This window comes from Puntigrus tetrazona, chromosome 15 (genome assembly GCF_018831695.1).
Source record: "Puntigrus tetrazona isolate hp1 chromosome 15, ASM1883169v1, whole genome shotgun sequence".
NCBI classification, from domain to species: domain Eukaryota; kingdom Metazoa; phylum Chordata; class Actinopteri; order Cypriniformes; family Cyprinidae; genus Puntigrus; species Puntigrus tetrazona.
The window spans coordinates 13,027,043-13,042,519 of NC_056713.1; the positions used below are offsets into that span (position 1 = coordinate 13,027,043).

Below are 15,477 nucleotides of genomic sequence, written 5' to 3' on the forward strand. Positions count from 1 at the left end.
CATTTTGTTTGGAAACCTGCCATGTTGTGCACACACAGCCATATGAGCTGGCCAGAATTATTGTGATTATAAATGTAGCACAGATTTATTGCTCGAGGTGAAAGAACGGACGAAGAAGAGAGAGGAGAACAACGCTGCCTTGAGTCACAAAGTTCTCCAGTAACCATGGCAGCCGGGTTTTGACACGCATATAGCCGCTGTCAGCCACTTGATTTGTGTCTTCTCTTTTTCAATTATATTTCAGATTTGTACCTAATTCCCCGTTAAAATGCACAACCCAGATGAGATGAATTAAGGTTCTCTTTGCAGTTTTTTATTAGTTTCAGTGGCTTGAAAATGAGGTGAAGAGATTGTTGGTGTTATACAAAGAGTGTTATAGGACTAGTCAGCGATTTATTGGAAAATGGAGGCTCACAGAGAGAATATGAGAGAAGGGCCGGGATCATTCCACGGCCTCGCGCGCGTCCCGCTGTGTTCAGTAAAGAGAGAGAACTTCAGAGAGCTGGTATGTGGCATGTTATTCTATCACTGGAGGACACTGAGTGGCCGTGTTCTTGTTTGCCAGAAGCTGTTCCTACAGCTGTGTGGGCGAATGTTATTATTGGGCTGCACAACTGATCTTTCTCAATGGTGAAAATTGTTTGTTATGTTTGCTATGCACTTTTTATTGAAGTGGTTAAATATTTTATTAGTGTTTTTTAAAGTGACCGTTCACTCGAAAATGACAATTCGGTCATCATTTGCTCGGCCACGTGTTGTTTTAAACCTATATGTCTTTGTCCACTGTGAAACTTAAAAGAAAAGATATTTTGAAGAATGGTGGGAATGAACGGTTTTATTGACTTTTATTGTATGGAGCTAAGCAAAGCAATAAAAACCTCACACATTTCTCAAAATATCTTCTTTTATGAAGAAAACATCCAAAAACACGGATTTTTACTTCTCAAGCTGATTGACTGGAATTCGGGATGATATACTTCGGGATGGAATACTTGTGGATTATTGTGGTGTTTTTATCAGATGCAGAGCATCCATTGGGGAACAAGGGATGTCATGCTAAAGTGTCTCCAAAAATATTCTGATAAAGAAACAACATCATCTTCATCTTACACGACCTAAGGATGATTACATTTTACTGCAAATTTAAAGGGACAGTTCACCCAAAACCGAAAATTCACTAATCACACTCTTGCCATTTCTGACCATGCTTAGAAAGCAGCATAACTACCATGGTCTAGGTGCAGAAAATTAGTCAGGACATTGTTAAAATAGTCCATGAGACACCAGTAGTCCAACCTTAATTTTATGAAGCTACGAGAATACCTTTAATGCGCCGAGAAAGCAAAAATAACATCTTTATTCAACCATTTCTTCTCTTCTGTGTCAGCAAATGTTCTTTTTTGGGTGAATTATCCTTTTAAGCATCTTACAGGAATCTGGATTCTCTGCATTTTGATGTGTTTATTCCAGTAGGTAGTCACCTGTTCATTTATAAATTGTCTTGTATGTATCACTGTTTTATCACTTGTCAAGCTCACATCACATCACTAACATTTTCTGTAATTCGTCATGGTGAAACCACCGAGACTCCTTTAAAAATGACTGATTTGCAAATCTTTATATGTGCGAACAGCCCTTTACGATGACACGGTATACTGAGCGCTCCAGTCGGGATGTAAAGCATCGTTTCACCGCTGCTTTGGAATGGACTTCTATATCTACTGCGGTCTGCTCTTTGTGTAAATGCCATTATTGAATATAACTTTCGAAAATGCATCGTTAGCTAGTAATGGCAACACCTCATAAAGCAGTGCCAAGGCAAAACATAATTGGCTGCTCACTTGAGAAAGCTGGTCAGCCCTTGCAAGACTGGAAAATAATTGCTGCCTTGCGGCCTCCAGTGCAACTAACTGTTTCTTTGTCTGCTTAAATGGTTTCTTCAATTTGTTAATTTTTTGATCTGACACATAAGTCACATGGTAAACTATATATTTATTATGTTAATGGTTACAGCTGCAAAACAAATGGCCTCAGCTGTTGAAGCATATGGGCTTTATGGGCCCGTTTACATAGAGTAATAACATGCATCTCAGATCTGTCTCCTGTGTCTGGTTGTGAAGGGATTTTGAGAGTAGGATTTCTGGAAATTGTAATTAAATAATTTAGAGCAAATACTGAACAAGATACTGTTCAAAAGTTTGAGATAAGTGAAATATTTTGAAAGTGATTTAATTTCCTATGTTCACCAAAGCTGCTTTCATTTTACAGCAAATATAGTTGTGAAATATTATTAAAACTTCAGTGTCGCATGATCCTTCATAAGTCCTTCTAATATTCAGATTTGATGCTCAAAAAGTATTCCAAGCATTCTTTAAAGGAATAGTTCACCCAAAAATGAAAATTCTGTCATCGTTTAGTCACCCTCGAGTAATTTCAAACCTGTATGAATTTGTGCCGAACACAAAGGAAGATATTTTTGATATTGATATATTGATAGTTTTGGGTCACCATTGATTTCCATAGTACTTTTGTTTCATACTATGGAAGTCAATGGCGACCCAAAACAGCCTGGCTACAAACGTCTTTCAAAACATATTCCCTTGTGTTCGGCCTTTTTCAGCTCTGTCCTCGGGTTGCCTGAAATAAATCCTAATACCTGGTGTAAACAGGTTCTGTGTCGTTAATGAATCAGAAAGGGTGAATTTACCGCTGACGGTCACCCATTTTTGAGCAGTCGTGTCTTTTTGCTGATCTCCTCCTCTGTGACTTCTCCACACTGGGCTGATCTTGTTTTGTACTGTTTTTATGCGGCTCCTGCACTGATGCAATAAACACAGTTTTGTGTGTGTATTTGCGACCGTCGTCTCCCTCACAGCCACAGTTTCCCTCCGTCTTCACTTCCATCCTGCGCACCTGAAAGCTCCAGATAAGCCTCGCTGATGCTTGTCTGCACAGGAGCAGATTACTTTGTAAACTGCAGGCACAGTAGAGAGGAAACAAGGGAAGGGAGGGAGGACTCGGCTGACCTGAGCGGGGTAAACGACTGCTGTGCTCTGGTAAAGGTTGGTGGAGTTTGTGAGTGCTGGGCATGTTTGTGATGCCCTGTGAGGCCCGACAGTCATTGAGTTCACCGACTCTTCTTTAAGGCTGTGAAATCAGCTCTTTTACTGCTGCCATCACACCTTTCCACAGCTGTTGGCTCTTTATGCCCCAAATGGGTTGGCTTTATTGTTTGATCATTAAAGGAGAGAGAAAAAAATAGAGGAAAAATAGCTGTTACAAAATATAGTGAGCTGCTTCGATGCCTACTGCCAAATTATTACTCCACAACTCACATTTTTTCAGACAGAGTTAGCATGCTAAGCTAGCTGTGCCATGCTTCCCAAATGTATACATTTTTTATATATATTTCCTCTCAGAAAATCAGTCTTTATGATGGGATAGAATGCATGTTTCTGCCTTATATTTTGGCTAACATTTGGTGTTAGTTAATTTAGTTGATTTAATTTACATTCATGTTCTGCTTTTCTTTCAAATTGTCTTCTTTCTTTCAAAGGTTTTTCAAATAGTTTTTAATATAAGAAATGTTTCTTGCGCACTAAACCAGCATATTAGAATGATTTATGAATGATCATGTGATTTTTACTGTAATTACTGTAATTTATTGTGCTTAATTAATTGTACTTTTTTCCGTGATGGCAAAGCTGCATTTTTTTGTCAGTCTTCAGTGATCCTTCATCATGTCATGAAGTCATGAAGGATTTATTTAATGCTGACGAACTATTTCAGGATTCTTTAATGAATAAAAAATTCAAAGGAACAGTAAAAACATTATTAATTTATTATTTTTTTATTACTTTAATGTAGATAAATGCAGACAAGAGTAGTGATGCAGCTATTCGGTCACAGGAATGAATGACTTTTTAAAATGAATCTAAAATTAGAATAATATTTAGTGAAATTACTGAATTTTTGTGAAAATATATGTGACCTGAACATATAAAACGCGGAAAAATCTAACTTTTGAGTGGTGGTATACAGTGGTATATAGTTATTTTCGGATTTATTTTAAATGCCAAAAAATTATAAATATAATTATTATTAGTCATACATTTATTGATTTACCGATTTGACACCAAATTATTTTGAAGAATATTAGTGTTGTTTAATGTATAAATCTGAAGAGATACATTATTTACTTGACTAGATAAACTGTCTACATTTTGTGCTGCCAGTGTTCCTCTAAAATCATGCCTACATAGGCTGCACACCAGAACCATTTGGAACAGAAGCCAGTGTTTGTGTGTGTGTGTGTGTGTGTGTGTGTGTGCGCATGTGACAAATTTATCCTTTGAGGCTCTGCTAAAGTTGCTCTTGGGCCGTACTCGGGCTTTCATCTTCACTGGCACCGCATCAGTTGGGCTGCATTGGTATTCCGCAAGATTTGCTCTTGTTTGAACAGCACTGTGTGCAAAGTTGTCCCAATATTTGGCTTTCCAGTTTTGAGAATGTCCAGCTGTTTTGCGGTAGCAGAGGAACAAAAAAAACACGAAGGAGGTCTGAGGGCCGACCCGTTCACGTTTCTCACACATCACACACCAGTGGAGAAATTAAATTATTGGGTATGTTGTTCGCGTCCTTTGCAGAGGAAGTGTATAGGCTCAGTCAACCGTGCTAGGCAGCGTGGTTATGTGAGGATAAGGCCTGAAATGGTAGATTCACTTACAACTGTCCGTGCAGACAGCACTCTCTGAGTTTTGAATGCAGAAAGATTGCCTTAAATACAGATCCTCTGCTTGTATTAAAACCTTCAGATGTAGAGCACTTTTGTAGAGCAATATTCAGATGTTGCTTAAGAGTTCAGCATGCAGAAATGTTTGAATTCTAAACCTTATTTAGAGAAAGTGGATTTTGAAAGGGAATGTTTTGTGCTGTAGCATCCCAAGGCTCAATCTATTAAGGCTCAATTTGCGTAACTGAAAGACCTTAATCTTACAGTAAACTAAGAAAAGGAAAAGGTTGCTACAAAGTTGTTTTCTTTTTACTCTTCTAAGGGGCTAAAGATTAGAACTAGACTTTTTGTTTATTTACAATATCACATATTAGCGTAACAAAATCATATTAGCAGTTAACAAATAGTTTTTTTTTTATTATAGAAGCAAAAACAACAACAACAACAACAAACAAAACTTCAGCAGCAATATCTGCAACCAAACACTTTCACAGCGCCATGGTGGGATTTTGGCCAAATTTTGTGCAGAACTTCTTTAGTTCAGCCTCGTTGGAGGGTTTTCAAGTTCCTTCCTCAGCCTCTCAATTCGGTTCAAGTCATGACTTTGACCAGGCCACTAAAACTTTTACAACCGAATTTTGAAAGTGTTTGTTATGAGATACTCGCACAAAAAAAGAAGAAATCACAAAGTGTCTGGATCTATTATGTTTGTGTATTTCCAAGCATGCCTTATTGAACATTTATTTGTGAAAGGCGCTAAAAAAATGCATTTCAGTTGAACTGAAAAAAAAAAAAATTTTCAGGTTTAACCATTAACAATGATTTAATGTACTCTTTGTACTCCGAGTAACCGTCTATGAAAACCCACAGGTGAAGCTGGATATCTGGGATGTTAACGTTCAAAAGCATCAGTTTTCAAATCTCCCAGCATATTAATATTATTTTGAAGTCCTGATACATAACATTCCTAAAGTAATTGTGTGAAATTTGGCTTTATTAATTAAAATTCTGCGAATTTGCATGAAAAAGAAATAAATGGTGTCAGAATTGTACTGCCACTGATGTTAATTTCTTTTGGAAACTGCAATGAAAAGTGCACCCAGGTACGTTTATTCCGTGAGACCAGGTATCGTTTTTTTCCCACATCATAAAAGCTGTGTGAAAAGACGAAAGCTGACTTTATGTTTAATTTTTAACAAGAGGATCGTCACATTTACAAGGTCTTTGGCATGTTATTTTATGGCATAGCATTAAGCTTTGTGTTAATTGCTTTAAAATGGGTTTCTACATGTGTAGTGTATCTTGTATTGCTACAGGCAAAAATATCATTATGAAAGACGCTTCATATATTTTATGGGCTGAATTAGCAAAACTCGCGCTATTAGAAGTAATCGTAAAAATCACCTGCAATACATCTAGAGCAAAAAAACTTGAATTTTTGTATGTTTTGGGGTTTTTTTTGGTTGTAATGTGATGCGCTTTTGGTTTGGCCTAGAAACAAAGCTCTTTCTGTATGCATATTACCAGCAGATTTGGAAGATGAGTTGACGATGAGGCCAGCTGTGTTGTTATGACTGGCACTATAGTGTGGATCCAGAGGGTCTTCGCTGGCAGTGGCAGTGAACCGTGAAGGTTGGCACGGGCGAACCCCACCACATGGGCTCGGGAGCCGCCTATGTCATTCATTTCCAATCGGCCGAAGCATTTCTCTTGATAAGAGTCCCGAATAGTGTAACATATGGGTGTTGAGAGGCAGCAGGCTGCAGAGAAAGACTTGTTTCATCAATTGTGCATCTAATTGTTTTATGCACAGAAACACATTAAGCTCAGAACTCTTAATTGAATAATGGATGTCCCTGCTTCACCGCAGCTATTTCACCAGTCTGAACTCCTCTCCCTCCTTTGTGTTTTACCTGCTCTCTGCTGTGATCCAGAGCACAGTTGCATTAAGTCAGTCCGCCGCGAGCCCAGGCCACGTGAGTGACAGGCTCTTATCAGCGGTCTAGCTGGCTGATGAGAGTTCAGCGAGGGTCAGCGTGAATTAAAGAGCAGGTAATTAAAATGTCCTGGGTACATGCCGCCGCTGCTTCGTTTATCTCCTCATGCAGCCGCTGACGGAGATATGTGCTACAAATAAAGAAAGGCCCTGTTATAAATTCCAAGTTCAACAGCATCTGATAGCCGATGCATTGAACTCCCTCCATCGTTTGTGCGTTTTTACAGTTTAACAATGCTGAAGTCTCATTGTCCACTGTTATGACCTTTCCCCCCACTGTCTTATTCACAGGATGGGTGAGAGCTCTATTTTTTAATGCTGTATCCCTTTGAGTTTAGCTAATAATTAGTTTTGTTTTAGATCTGTTCTTTTTTTCTTGACGGACTGCTTTCCAGCGTGAGGGATCATTATTTTTCTTCACTTCGGTGTCTTTACATGAATCATTGAAAAAACTGAACAATATGCCGTTTTATTATTATCAAATAGCAAAGGTTGTGATTTCATTCTAAAAGCACCTGCGTTTTAAAGCGTGTTCTTATACACACAAGCAGCTCATAATATAGTGTTTTCAGTCTCTCAAATTGGCTTGGTTTGTACATTTTCTCCGGGTTTGGTTCACGTGTAATATGGAAGCAACATGCAGCCACATTTTTTTTTTTTTATCCCAAACGTGTAATGAGAACTGAGATTATTAACCAGCTGTTGTCAATTAAAGGAAAGGCTCTAAGGGTTTCTTAGAGAAACATTACAATAGAACTAATTCTCATTTTATTCTATAATTTTTTAATTATTATTAATAATAATAACTCCCATGAGGCTGACTTGGCTAACTAATATGCAATATGCTGTTTTTTTTTTTTTTTTGGACATTGTTCTTTGACCATTACCATTGGTTGTGGGTCTTTTCACACATCACAGGTGAGCTGATGGTTATTTCTTGTAAAAATCTTGGGTCTATCAGAGTTCTGCCTCATATCAGATGTCATTATAACTCCCCAGGAGGCAGTTGTTGGTAGTGAGGTGGGAGGAATGAGTCAGTGTGGAACAGATGGTCCGTTGTGATCTAAGGACTGCTAGAAAGAGTAATGAAACTCAGTGAAGCAGAGTTACCTTTAATGTGAGGGAACTAATGGATGGAGACGTTGGTGGCCTGTAGAGGCATCAGTGAGCAGCCCTTTCATTACAAAAGATAGAATACAAGGAATTCCCTCTTTGTCTTTGTGCATAAAGTTTTGGTGTCTATTTTTAATCTTCATTTTTCTTTTAATCTTCAGTTTTTTATTTTTGAATCTTTCACACAGATCAGAATCAGAACACTAGCATCAGAAACTTTTAGGTTTGGTTTAGTAGCATTCTCACTTTTGAAATATACAGTATCGATAGTAATTACTACAATTTAGGCTTTTTTTATTTTCTAGATATTTCCACTGCTCGCAATTATTGTAACAATTCCTTATTCCTACATTTTCGACTTTGGCGCACAAACCATCCTACTAGTGTTTTGTTCTGCAGACATAACAATAATAACTCCAATTGTGGGCCGCATTAGCAACCACATATCCTCACCACAACCCCCTTACATCACAGCAGCATGTTTTTCAGGGAAGCGAATGACCGCTCCAAGGGCACAAATGGATAGCTTTAATTTTACAGTGAACAAACCAGCTCAGAGCTCAAATAGATCATTTTACATCCCCTCTTAAAGTGTGATTACCTGCCACTTGCTTCAGAAATCCATAAATCTGGATTTGTTCCATTGCGTTATGACTTGGCCGGTGTCCGAAGAGGGGTGGAGCACAAAGCCAGAGGCGACAGGTGCAATAGCTCATGGAAGACAGGTCATGATGTGAAGAAATGAGAGCATCGTATCCCACAGCAGATGATCAGTCGTCAATGAGTTTACAGCATCCTGATTCTCCAGCCCTCCCCTCTGCTTTGCATGCACCTCTTAAAGCAACAGTTCACCCAAAAAGTTAACATTTGCTGAAAATGTACTCGCTCTCGAGTCATCTCAAATAGTAGATGAGTTTGTTTCTTTAGTTGAACAGATCACTTGCTCACCAATGGGTCCTCTTCAGTGAATGGGTTCAAACAGCTGATTAAAAAAACACAATAATCCCCAAGTAATCCAAATTACTCCAGTCCAATAATTAAAACTTGTTAACGATGCTCTGATCTCTATATTTGCCTTCTGATTCCACTGGAAAAAGCAATATTATGGATTATGGCCTTAATACTTAATACTTACAGCAGTTAATACTTAGAACACATTAATGATGATTTGTTTCTTATAAATAAAAAGGTTCATCACAAGAGGTTAATTAATGAAGTTGTTTGGATTACTTGCAGACTACTTGTTACATTATTAGCAGCTGTTTGGACTGCTAATTCATTCTGACGGCACCCATTCACTGCAGAGGATACATTTGTAATGCCAAAGTTCCCCAAAACTGTTCCAGAAACTCTACATCTTGGATGGCCTGAATGTTATAAGATTTTCATTTTTCGGTGAACTATTTATTAAACACAAACGTTTACAAAGGCCAAAGATGATTAAGTTCTGGTATATTGCTTTCCCTCCTCAGAATATCCCTCGTGGGTGTTTTTTTCTAAACACAATATTAGCTTCTCGTTTTCTTAAGCCTCACCCGCAACACCTTCCTTATCACCTGCTGTTAATGACTCGCATGAGAAATCTTGACGTACAAAATGAAACCCCTCGCGCTTGTGTTCTTCACCCGCCCTTCCACCCCGGCCCTCGCTGAAAGCTCATAACATGCATGACTTCTGTGGAGCCAAAATGCATTTTTCCCCATTTTCAGCCGGAACGTGCCTCCCTATCTCTGCTGCAATGATCAAATACCTTTATGTCTTCCATATTCTTTCGTTCACATTATCAAATTGAGTAAGTCAATCTAATAGGCACATGGGGAAGTGTGGTGACACTGCAATCAGATTAGAGGTGCAGCAGGGAGTGGAACCGGAGAATCTAATATTGCTTTGTGTGGAGCGTTCGGGGGCCCTGGGTAATGCATCTCTCAGAGACCCGTGGCCCAGATGAGAGACGTGCCAGCCTGCAGAACTGCAGTGTCCTTGGAGGAGAAAATTCCAGCGTAACACAGAATGTGAGACATAGCTTGCGTATATGCCATGCCGGTCTGTTGGGGAAGACAGTTCATAACAGCAGATTCAGATTTATTATGTTATTAATATGTAGCATGAAGGAGACCGTGTAGTCAGGCTGTCCCCGGGACAGAGATATTTTCCCAGTAGTATTAGAGGCATAGATTTAGACTTCTTCATAATGCGGAAATGTCATTTTATTTGTTATATAATGTTCAGTGGTGCTGCTGGGAATCTACATGTACACATCTGTTGCTTTATTTAAAATAATGATGTAGCTTGTATCTTTCACTTTTTCTGTGTTTCGCCAGGACAGGGAGACCATCTTTGGTCATTGTTCGATGTATTCTGCTATGTGAAAACATTTATACAGCTCTTTCCTCTGCAGTACTTAAAAGCACATATGGTTAGAGTGGATTTTACTTTGCCATCACGATTTGGTCTGTTTTAAACCAACAAACTTTCAGTCTTTTTCATTGATCTGTAGGACAATACTTGCTTTTGTTGTTGTGCATGGTCTAAGGTTAATACAGTTTAAATGAATAAGGAGTATTGTGTGTTTTTTGTTCAAAAATATAAAGATAACTGAAATAAACTAAAAATAATTAGAATAATATTTTTTTAAATAAATTATTTTAACAACAATAAACAATTTCATTCATTATAATAATTACTGTGAAACAATTTTTTAAAGATAATAATTGTTTTTTTTAATTCAAATAAATGTATTTTTAAAAAAATGATTATTGTTAACTTATAAAAGAGACATAGTTTATTACCAGTGCCAGTGGTAAAATCTACTGTTTAAATAACAATTCATATTTTAGCCTCTGTAGAGCACCATCTCTCCTAATGGTGTGAGAGTGTGTGTGTGTGTGTGTGTGTGTGTGAGTGAAATGTCAGTGTGGATAGATCTGTGTTGAGTTTGGCCGAGGTGACGTGAGGGCTGCCATCAGGTTTGGCTCAGCTCCTCTTTACCCACACAGTGGCACCTGCATTAATCACAGCAGGGGTCTGAGACTCAGTTCACATGCCACAGTGTTTTAGGGCCGAGAGACGGCGAGAGAGAAAGCTGGCCATCCAACCGTCCAGCCGAACAGATTGACAAGCCAACAGACTACAGCAGCCAGAGCAAACAGGAGGAAAGCCGGAGCTCCGCTGGGAATGTGGGACAGTGAGGGGTGAGCTCAGACCCGCAGTGCATCTGTTTACTCCACTGTTCTAGATTAGTTTAGAGGCAGATCACTTGGACGGCGCTGAATCCTGTGAAACGCTGAGGCTCCTGGTGTGCTGCAGGAAATGGCCCTTCTGTCAGCAGCGATGCAGTGACCCCACTGTGAACGTCTCTATTGTGATGGATGGCGCCAAACTGAGCCCTTTCTAAAACGCACTTAAATTGTAAAAGCACATAAAAGCATAGCTACGGTGCACTTATTCTGTGTATGTCTCAGGAAATAGGTCCACAGACGGATTGATTGATTGATAGATTGGTAGTTTCAGCGCCAGAGTTAGCATTCTGTTCAGTTTCCTCCTCAGTTCACTACAAAAAACTCATTTATGTCACCTTTTTAGTCAACCAGAAAGTAGTCAATACGTTCTTTTAAGGAATCAGTCAAAAACGTTCAGTAATTACAGGTTACCAAATTACAGTGAGTTTCTAAATAATTTTTTGACTTAATTAAACATGGCTTTTTTCATCCTTAAAAGAAATCAGTTCACCAGTGGATGCACTGCAGTGAATGGGTGCCGTCAGAATGAGAGTCCAAATAACTGAGAAAAACAGCACAATAAGCCACAGGTCCACATCACTTAACACTGCTCGTTTGTAATACATTTATCATTGAGGCATAAATTCAAACTATTGCTAATCCTCTGTACATAATATTGCTTTCTCCAGTAAATCAGAAAGTAAATAGGCACAGATTAAGCACCATTTACAAAAACCGAAAACACACTAAAACACACCCCAAAACAGTCCAAACAGTTGTAAACAAATATGTTGGTAGATTGAGGAAGCATTATTTTGGATTATGGACTCATATTTTGGCCATAAGCAATGATTTGAAGTTAATATTATTATATATATATATATATATATATATATATATATATATATTTTTTTTTTTTTTTTTTTTTACAAATATTCAGCTTTTTATTTCATAAGACATTGACTGGAGTGGTGTGGATTACTGTGATGTTTTAATCAACTGTTTGGTCTTTTTATTCTTTGGTGAACATTTCACCATATTTTACAATTCCATATTTCAGCTGATTCATTATTGTGGCATTTTCCTTTTCATATAAACCAGCCTGAATGGCATGCAAATGTAAACACTTCACATCATGGCCAGGTTTTTTTTCTTTTTGGCCAGAATAAGTTGCAACGAGAATCAAAACTTTTGATGCGTGTCAAAATCTGGCTATGTGAGACTAATTAACTAATCACTGCTTAGTTACTTCATCCAAATAACGAAGAATGAACAGTTTTAATTCTTTTTTTATACACCGCTTCTTTTTTAAAATGATATTTCCTAACACAATTTGTCAATTAACCTTAATGTGCTTTTCTAAACAACAAACAAACAGGAAAATATTGCTTTCTTAGAAATGTATTGCTACGCTCAGTTATTTAATTATTTTCATATTGAATTTGAAAATCCCTTACCTTTGTAATGGCTTCCGTTTGCTGTCGTATCTGCTTTGTTTTTCGTTCTGAAAGTGATTAATCTTAAGAGAATGAACAGTGTTTGTTAGAGGGAAGTGTGGAGAAGATTATGCCCTTTCATTCAAGTGATGAATGCTTTCTGGCAAAGCATCCTTCTTCTTTTTTGGAAAGTGTAACAGTGAAGTGATTGCAAGGTTTGCAGGAAACACCCTTGGTCTTAATTCGTATTCTATAGAAAGCGCTTCAGAGCTCCCTTCTTTCACCAGGCACTGCAAGAACAATGGCCCATTCTTGAATACATGCCCGGGTACAACTTTTACTGTATTTCTGACTTATTTGTTGTTGAATCTGAACATAATAGCTTCTTTTTGCACGAATCACGCACAAATGCATAAAAGTATTTTTAATAAATACACCGCAGTCACAATATGGGATGAATTCCAAAGCACGGCAGACATAGCCGATGTATATTACATTTCAGTTTTTATATCAGCTTTTTTGTAATCCTTACAAGTGCACATAATGAGATCTCTCTTTTGACCCTGGAACATTAGTTTCAAAATTCTGCCACATAAGGGATGTCCGAGGAAATGAATGTTGCATTATTTATGCGCTACAGCACTGAATTTATGATACAGTAACACGGTCACACAGTCATCTTTTGTCTTCCTTAATTCCTGACTGTCATATGGAGCCTTATAATAGATATGTTGTAGCAGAAGCCTCCCTATGGCAATGTATACGCTTCTTTTATAGGTGCTGAGAAGCTACAAGGATATCACACTGCAAAGATGTGCAATTATTTTATGAGTTGCTTTGTCCTCCTGCCAGGAACTAGCAGCATCTGGCCATGTCAGCACTTCTGTGTTCTCTTAGACATAAAACGGCATGAACTTTACGCCTTGAACTGGAAGCTGGTTTGGTAGGTTACACGATTTTCCTTTCAAGTTTGGTTCTGTTCCTTTTAGAGCTGATTCAAAGTAGTATTTTCGGTTTTTCAGATTATTCAAAACTTTCTTTGAAGCTTATCGCTGGGAAAGTGTGTCTGTTAAACTGGGTTAACTGTACAGACACCCTTTCGCTAAAATTAACATTTACTACGGCGAACAGTGATTCCTCGAGCAGATAAATCGGGCTGCTTTATCAGTTCAAGCACATTTAACTGATAAACCCAAAAGAGCGTCACATGGCTCGTTTCTGGCAGAAGGAAAATAATAGATCAGCATAACGTTGTATCAGGTGCGATATTCAATACTAGAATGAGCTTCCAGGGCAATAAATCATTTCTTCTCTTGATCTTTAAAATGCAATTCTTGAAATGTGAGTCAACTCAATTGTCTGAAGTGTATTGAAGAGGTGTTTTAATATGACAAATAGCAAATGAAAGTGCTCAATTAACATTATAGTGATAAAAGGCTCCATGTAGTAAGAGACATTCAATATTTAAAGGAACAGTTCATCACAAAATGTACATTTTTATTGATTTAAAGCTTAAATACATACATACGTATATTAAAAAGGTTTGAGTCGATAAGAAGTTTTATAAGAGCTTAATTAATTAAAATAGTAATAAAAATAAACGAATAGACAATGTCAATTTAAAATGCCTGTTTTCTATTTAATATATTTAAAATCTAATTTGTTCCTGCGACGGTTAAGCTGAATTTTCATTACTCCAGACTTCAGTGTCACATGACCATTCTAACATGATTTGGTGCTCAAGAAACATTTACAATACAATTAAAATAGTTCTGCTGGAGGGTGATAGGAGGATGATAGAGTGTGTGTGTGTATATATATATATATATATATATATATATATATATATATATATATATATATATATATACACCTAAAGCAGCTCCAGTGTATAATTTCTTCATTTTACTCTGTTCCTCACATAAAGCCATTGTTGCCTTCAGAAGACTTTGAATGTAGAGTATGAGTCATGTGGAGCACTTTTATGGTGCTTTTATAGTCTTTTGGAGCCTTTTTTGCTTGTTCAAAGAAAAAATCTCCTTTTGGGTTCCACAGAAAAACAAACAGCTCATGTGTTTGCAGCAACATGAGTAAATACTGACTGAATTTTTATGTCTGGGTGAATTATCCCTTTGCATACTTTTTTCGTTCATCTCATACCAACGTCCGTCCGAGTCCAGTTTGCTCCTTAAGTCATAATGAAGATGTTGGACGCACCTAAAAGGTCAAAAATTAATTAAGCCTCAGCAGCGACTTTGATCATTTAACCCCACAATTCATGATTCACCGCGCATTTCTTCTCAAGCATCACTGCTGTGAAAACCGATACGTCTGTGGTCAAAATATAAAAAGGAATAGAAAAGGGAAGCGTAATGTTGTATTTTGATTGCACAAGCCTGTTATTCTTCAAAGTCTAAACACTCTTTTTTATGTCGCAGTGCACAATGCAGACTCCTTCGACGTGTTCCTAACCATGAAACGTGTATTTTTAAACCGTAAAATATATGAATGTGGCCAAACGAACTGTTTACATGGAAAAACACGATTTGCACAAGCACTCCCACATAATGTGTAAGCTCACGTATTTGAAGTCGGACTTCAAATAGACGCCCTGCACTGCTAGCAACATGGTTTCCCACACAAACTGTTTGGCTTCTCTTCAGATCAGGATACAGTTGCATTCCCGGGTGGGGTGGCTGCGAGAGAACGAAAGGAAGGGAAAATGCAAATGCCTGGAGAACAGTGCAAGGGGGCAAGGCTACTGTTTGCTGCAGTGCTCTTCACTGCATTTTTGAGGAATATCGGCAGCGTTCAGCGAGTGAACTGAGGTGAAGATGTTTACATAATCAACCGCTTTACCCTTCAGCACCGAAAATAAATCAGACGCCGCAAACCCCATTTCTTTTTCATCGCAAACTAAGCGGGATCGCGAATCTTCTTCCGCGAGTAGGTGAAGCTCTGAGTCTGTTTCTGAGCTTATTG

General features: G+C 37.9%; 1 protein-coding gene across 2 annotated transcripts in view; it reads left to right on the forward strand.

Annotated features, from left to right (window-relative positions):
• grik4 (glutamate receptor, ionotropic, kainate 4) overlaps positions 1-15,477 on the forward strand; it is a 262,123-nt gene that overhangs the window by 69,946 nt on the left and 176,700 nt on the right. The gene's annotated exons all lie outside the window — the stretch shown is intronic.